General features: G+C 36.5%; 1 long non-coding RNA gene and 1 pseudogene across 1 annotated transcript; both read right to left on the minus strand.

Moving 5' to 3' along the window:
* Positions 1-789: 789 nt before the first annotated feature.
* LOC107656765 (butyrophilin subfamily 1 member A1-like) overlaps positions 790-7,477 on the minus strand; it is a 9,302-nt pseudogene continuing 2,614 nt past the window's right edge.
* LOC107656771 (uncharacterized) lies at positions 3,036-6,030 on the minus strand. The gene is made up of 3 exons (XR_001630603.1): positions 5,977-6,030; positions 3,182-3,313; positions 3,036-3,088 (listed from the first exon to the last, which is right to left on the minus strand). It is a non-coding gene; the product is annotated as an uncharacterized LOC107656771 (long non-coding RNA).

Raw genomic sequence — 7,477 nt, forward strand, 5'->3', positions numbered from 1 at the left:
TTCTTGTATTTTCTACACATATTCCTGTCATGATCGTCTCAAGTGCCATTCCAGCTGTTTCCAGTTCGCGCTCACCACATTCACTGCTGCAGTTTTAAAGGAACACACTCCAGACAGTTTCAAAGTTGTCCCTCGTCTGTGCTTCGATTAGTTTTCTCCTATTTTTCACACACGTTCCTGTCTTAAGCACCGCAGTCACGGATTTCGTCGCACACAGAGCCGTTCACGTTTGAACTCACGTGACTTGCTGCATGCTCTCATTCACGTCCTCCACATTCATAACCCAGCAACATCGGGTTATTACTGATATCAACCCAAATTGGGTCACATCAAGCCAGCTTCCTAACCCAACAATCTCAACCGAGCGTTTGGATTGAAACAATTACCAGCGTGTTTTATATGTGTAGGCTATAAAAAAGTACACAGTGTATGTTTTTGCTTAATCGCTTGCAAATATAAGAGGTCATACATACCCCGTAATATTAGAATAGGTACCCCTTAGTTTCAAAATACTTACAGTAGAAATAATTTGTAATTTTACAGATTATTACTCCTTTATTCTCCAAACTTCGCATATTGTTACCTTATACCTACACGGAGGTACTGAATAGGTACACTGTAATTACAAAAAAGTTACGCTGTAAATTCTGTTTACTTACGCAGTACATTGCGGGTTGTAATCTAAAGCGTTACCATTTTTTCTAATATATACTGTATGTCTGTTCTTATTGCTTTATTTATACTGCTAATTCTGAAGGGCTGCTAAACGGTTTTTCATTGTTTAAAAAATCTAATTCTGGGTAATTTTAACTATCAGCAGACTAAAACAATGATGTAGTATGGAAAGAAATTTAGTAAAATACATCTTCGGAACACTTAGAATAAAGCACACAGGTCATATTGAATACTGTTAGAATACGTCAATGGTGCTTTATATCATATTAGAACAGTCCCAGTCCCCATTATGGAAGAGTTCGGTGATTGAGAAAGACCCTTTATTATATGCTGAAGACTGTAAAACAATTCACCTCATCATCTCTGTAGACAGAAGCTGAATGTGCACCATTACAAGCACATTCACATCTATTCTGTTAAATTATTCCACTGTTTAGTGTGAAAAGTAATGTAGGGTAAGCAATACTGTACCTGATTTTCCTACATGCACATACACATACATAGTTCAGTACATAGAAGTATCTATATGACCCATAAATATATGATCAGGAAAGATTTTCTAGTAATCTTGAAGACATTGGTTAGAGACGTCAGGTGTGTTTCATTGAGTTTGGAGCTAAACTCTGCAGGACAGTGAACCTCCAGCACTGAGATGTCCAACACTTGAGGTTTTTACGACCACTTGAACACTTTGACCAAATACCAGAGATACGTCATGTAAGTAGACTGGGAATCAAACCTCTGATCTTGAGATTGGCAGACAGTTAGTGTTTTTGTCTTCTTTATGTCCAGTTTAAAATGCACTGCAATGGTCAGTCAGGTGTCTGCGCTCCTAATAAATCAGTAAAAGTTTACTTGACTCTACAAATATTGGACAATCCAGGATTTCAAGTGCACTCTGATCACCTGCTCCAGGATTGAAGAGAGGAACGACTGGTCCAGAGAATCTGCTGCTGATGGTCAGGAGATGTTTTCTCTCTGTGATGTTGTAAAATGACAGCTGACCGTCATCATAATCGAACAGGACTCCCAGTCGCTCAGGTCTCGGAGTCAGAGAGAGTTTAACTGGTGGATCAGTGCTGGTGTAAAAGCCATGAGGACCGTCTGAACACAAGAACCAGTAACCAGCTGATGGAGTTAAAGCAGATCTGTCTCTTGAAGCAAAACTTCCTTCTTTCACCTCTTTCACCACACCAATTAACCAGTAGCTTTTGGGAGGTGTATTTTCTCGTGCCCAAATCCACCTCCCAATAGTGACGACCAGAGGTGAATCTTTGAGCTCCAAATGCACATAATTGATATGGAAATCCCTCATCAGTGTAATTATGTTCTGGACTGTCCCTCAAGATTTTACAGTCCTCAGAAAGCTTCAGATCTGGATGTGAACGCTCACGGTCAATAGTGATCTCAACTGTGAGGAAAAAATACATCAGCAACAGCTATTAATCCTCATGTATATGAGATTTTATTTACACATATATGATTAAATATATTCATATATAACCTGCATGTTTCCTCAGTTCTTCTACAGGTGCATCTCAATAAATTAGAATGTCATGGAAAAGTTCATTTATTTCAGTAATTCAACTCAAATTGTGAAACTCGTGTATTAAATAAATTCAATGCACACAGACTGAAGTAGTTTAAGTCTTTGGTTCTTTTAATTCTGATGATTTTGGCTCACGTTTAACAAAAACCCACCAATTCACTATCTCAACAAATTAGAATACTTCATAAGACCAATAAAAAAAACATTTTTAGTGAATTGTTGGCCTTCTGGAAAGTATGTTCATTTACTGTACATGTACTCAATACTTGGTAGGGGCTCCTTTTGCTTTAATTACTGCCTCAATTCGGCGTGGCATGGAGGTGATCAGTTTGTGGCACTGCTGAGGTGGTATGGAAGCCCAGGTTTCTTTGACAGTGGCCTTCAGCTCATCTGCATTTTTTGGTCTGTTTTGAGTTGATTAGCTGATTGGCATGTCACCATATTCTAATTTGTTGAGATAGTGAATTGGTGGGTTTTTGTTAAATGTGAGCCAAAATCATCACAATTAAAAGAACCAAAGACTTAAACTACTTCAGTCTGTGTGCATTTAATTTATTTAATACACGAGTTTCACAATTTGAGTTGAATTACTGAAATAAATGAACTTTTCCACGACATTCTAATTTATTGAGATGCACCTGTATATTTACATCTCCCACAACTACAATAAAAAAATATATAATTTGTGAGTAAACTACGGTTATAATCGAGAACAAATACAGTATCACTATACAACAGAAATGATTCTTTAGCTGTATCAGAAAGTCTTCTCAGAAACGGGCATTTTCTCCCAGTATGTCTGAAAGGCTTCATCAGATTCATAAATAAGTTCATGTTACTTACTTGCTCTGGGTGGTTTCTTCCCTGCAGAGCAGATCAAAAATATCAACACATGAGATGCATGAAACAAAAACCTCCTGAAAACTACATCTTTAAGATCGTTCAAGCAGATTGTACCTGTTAGATTGTCTCTGTATTTGTAGAGGCACCCACCCAAACTCAGAATCAAAATGAGAACAATGAGAACGGTGAAGAAAAGAGCCTTCCATGGACCTGATGAATCAGATGGATCTGAGACAGAACTCCACTCTGGAAAAAAAATTATAATTTAATCAAATATATAGCAAAACAGAGAAATTATAATAAATAAGTTTACAAAAGAAAACAACAACAACAGTGCACATCAGCATGAAAAGGCATGTTCATGTATGAACATCATGACTTACACAAGACCTGAGAACATACTGAACGCATCATATGGACCCATTATTGAATCTGATAAACACCGGTGGAAAGAAAGTCACATGCGTTTGGAGCAACATGATGGAGAGTCATTTTTTAAAAACGTTGTGCTTCACACAATATCCACCTGATGGTGCAAGGAACAAAATTCTGCAGTTAAACACCCAGACAAGATCTACGATGGCGTTTTAGTGCCACGTAACAAAAAAAAAAGTAAAAAAATGTATAAACAAATAAATAAAGTAATAAGACAGAGAGAGTATTCGTGCTTGTCTGATGACCATATGCTCATAAACACCACTGACCATCCATACTCCTATAAAACACTTGCCAGATTTGGAACTACGGATGTGGCCATTAAGAATGTGTGTTTTTTTCTCGTGGCTGCACGCAAATTGTCATGCATGATCACGGAGCTCCTTGCAGGTGCTTTTTCAGATTTTTTAAAAACGTTGTGCTTCACACAATATCCACCTGATGGTGCAAGGAACAAAATTCTGCAGTTAAACACCCAGACAAGATCTACGATGGCGTTTTAGTGCCACGTAACAAAAAAAAAAGTAAAAAAATGTATAAACAAATAAATAAAGTAATAAGATTGCAAGATTAAAGTCATAATATTTTGAGAATAAAATTAAAATTACAAGAATAAAGTCATAATATTTTGTGAATAAACGCATAGCATTTTGTATGATGGCGTTTTAGTGATACGTAAAAAAATGTTTTTTAAATCTAGGATTACGAGATTAAAGTAATGTTTTGAGGAAACAAATGGAAGAAAGTTGTAGCAATACTAGAATAAAGTCGAAATATTTTGAGAATAAAGTCAGAATTACTAGAATTAAATCGTAGCAATTAAAGTTATAATATTTTTCGAGTATTTCGCATGCAAAGAGTCTTATTTCTTAGCAGAAATAATAGCATGTGTAATATACTCACACAGACATGCTTAGAAATAATATTTCATGTCTTCTAATTCTATTCTTTATAAAAAAAATCTTTTTTTTTTTAAATTGCCCCTTTTAGACTTGCACTATTTATTTACTAACTGCTTGTTTTCTTAAAAAAAAAAATGGACACTTGCTTCTCTAACCTTTTTGCATTCTATCTATTTGTTTTCTTTTTATTTATTATACAATTATAATTCTGACTTTCTACCTTCTGACTTCTGATTAACAAAAGCAAAAAAGGCCTCTAACACTAGCTTGATCTATTCTTTTTCTATTCTATCTGTTATCTTTTTATTTATTATATGATTTTAAAAAAGCCCTTGCTATGTGTGCTGCATTAAGCTAACTGAGACGTATAGCTCTTGTGTATCATTGCTCTTTTGTTGATTTTGATTGCTTCTATTGTCCTCATTTGTAAGTCGCTTTGGATAAAAGCATCTGCTAAATGTAAATGTAAATGTCTTCGATTGCATTTATTACTTGTACTGTGCCAGCCCCCCAATAATAGCAATAAACTTTGTGCCTTTGGTACTTTTAATATAAAACAAAGCCTCAGCTTTCAAATTCTGTCAGTTTTATAACGAAATACAAACAATATGGCTTACAATAAAGTTTTTCACATCATGTTTTCATGTCATTGATCATGTTATGATCTGTCCTGTGTTAGAGCCACAGCATGGTCACTCGTGATCTATTCCCTCTGCTTTGCTTATTCAGCCCATACAGACTAGTCCTAACTTTAGCAGTGGCTCTTTAGGGGCGATAGAGAAATTGCCCATTTCAAATAAGATTTGAGGATGCTGATTGGCTAAATGTTATGTCATGTCTTGAATATGTTCACAGCAATTGGCTAAACTGCTAAACCCTCCTCCTGTGAGCAATTTCTCGAGCGCCCCAGAGCTGAACTTGAGACATATATGTAAAGCATATATTTTGCACTGATGATTTTCTGTAATATCATATCATACAAACATCAGAATCAGAATCAGAATCAGAAAGAGCTTTATTGGCAAGTATGTTTGCACATACAAGGAATTTGTTATAGTGTCACAAGCTTCCAGTACACGGAGACAACAACAACACACAGATAATAAAAATGAGATGTGAATAAAATACACATGCATAAATATAAACCACAAAAAATAATAAATTGTATGTACAGGTGTGCTATAGATAGAATAGGAATAGAATAAAATAAAATAAGTTGTAGGGATGTACTAGGGTTTAGGGTAATAAATAAGTATAAGGTTATTGCACATACTTTAATTGCACAATGGGAGAACATTAACTGTTCATGAGGTAGATTGCCTGGGGAAAGAAACTGTTCTTGTGCCTGGCTGTCCTGGTATTTGGTGCTCTGTAACGCCGACCAGATGGCAAAAGTTCAAAAAGGACTGGAGAGCCAAACACTGAGGCTGCCGTCTGCGGCGCCATCGCATCAAACATCATATTATATGATTTATTATTATTATTATTTTGTGTGTGGCTCAGGGAGGGCAGAGCTCTATCGCCCTCTATTGGCCTGACACCACTGATAATGAATTGTAGTTTTTGACTCACCAGTGATTTTGAGATCTACTACTTTGCTGCCATATTCTCTGTCTCCACTCACATTGAGTTTCTCTAGTCGTAGAGAGACGTCTCCATCCTTCAGTCCACCAGACTGATCTGACCGCAGAGCCAAAGAGCTTCGGTTCCTGAAACATTCCTGGATGTCCTGGATCTTCCCATGATTATAGAGCAGAACAGGGTTGTTGAACTGATCGTGACGGTACCAGCGGATCTCCAGAGCTTCAGCGTTCTCAGGAGGAGAGATCCAGCAGGGAAGAATCACTGTGGATCCCACATGAGCCACTACAGGATCACCAGGAACCACTACAATATACGACACTGACAGACAGAGACACACTCAGTGAAATATACAGTGTGTTAGTCTTCAATCTGTATTTATTTAATATCAGTTTAATTTATCATATAAAATGAATATAACATGTAAATTTAAAATTGTTGTTCTGTGAATTTTCACAGTGTTTTACTAGGAATCTATGCATCTGGGAATTTCACATGGAATTTCCCGTTCAGATTGTGAATTCGTGAATTCTTCCACATTGATGAACAGAAAACTGATTGGTTTTAAAGTGAATCCTGTGCTTCATACATCGCTACACTATTGACTATAAAACCTACAACAGACGTTTTTGTTTGCGAAATATCTCGCTTTACTTAACAGTAGGGAGAGTGGGGGACGGTTGCAACACTTCTGCATTTCCTTCAGTTTCTCAGAGACTGTTTGTATTGGAAAGCCAAAATTGAAATACAATAACCCCACATCTGTCAGCTACTCACCTACACTGCTGTAACATGTGTACATATGATAATATACGTACAATTTATACTTGAATAGACAGAGTCAAATGTTGCAACTGACCCCACAACAGGGGATGGTTGCAACATTCATTAAAATGGAATTAAAACCATTCTTAAATATAATTTTGAAATGTCTTTATTTTATTTATGCACAGATAGGGTCTTCAAACTGGCTGTTATTAAGCCTCTCATCAAAAAAACACAACTTGACCCCAAAGAACTAGTTAATTACAGACCGATCTCGAATCTCCCTTTTCTGTCCAAGATACTAGAAAAGGTAGTATCCTCACAATTATATTCCTTCTTAGAGAAAAATGGTATCTGTGAGGATTTCCAGTCAGGATTTAGACCGTATCATAGTACTGAGACTGCTCTCATTAGAGTTACAAAGATCATCAGGAAACACAGTGTTAGCTTTCACTGCTATGCTGATGATACTTAGCTCTATATTTCTTCGCGGCCCGGCGAAACATACCAATTTGAAAAACTAGCGGAATGCATAGTCGATATAAAAAACTGGATGACGAGTAATTCCTTACTGCTAAATTCTGTAAAAAACAGAGGTGTTAATTATAGGACTAAAAACCTCTGCATGTAATAACCTAGAACACTCTCTAAGACTTGATGGCTGCTCTGTCAATTCTTCGTCATCAGTTAGGAACCTAGGTGTGCTATTTGATAGCAATCTTTCCTT

The sequence above is a fragment of the Sinocyclocheilus anshuiensis genome, unplaced genomic scaffold (assembly GCF_001515605.1).
Source record: "Sinocyclocheilus anshuiensis isolate Anshui unplaced genomic scaffold, SAMN03320099.WGS_v1.1 scaffold3352, whole genome shotgun sequence".
In the NCBI taxonomy this organism is placed as follows: domain Eukaryota; kingdom Metazoa; phylum Chordata; class Actinopteri; order Cypriniformes; family Cyprinidae; genus Sinocyclocheilus; species Sinocyclocheilus anshuiensis.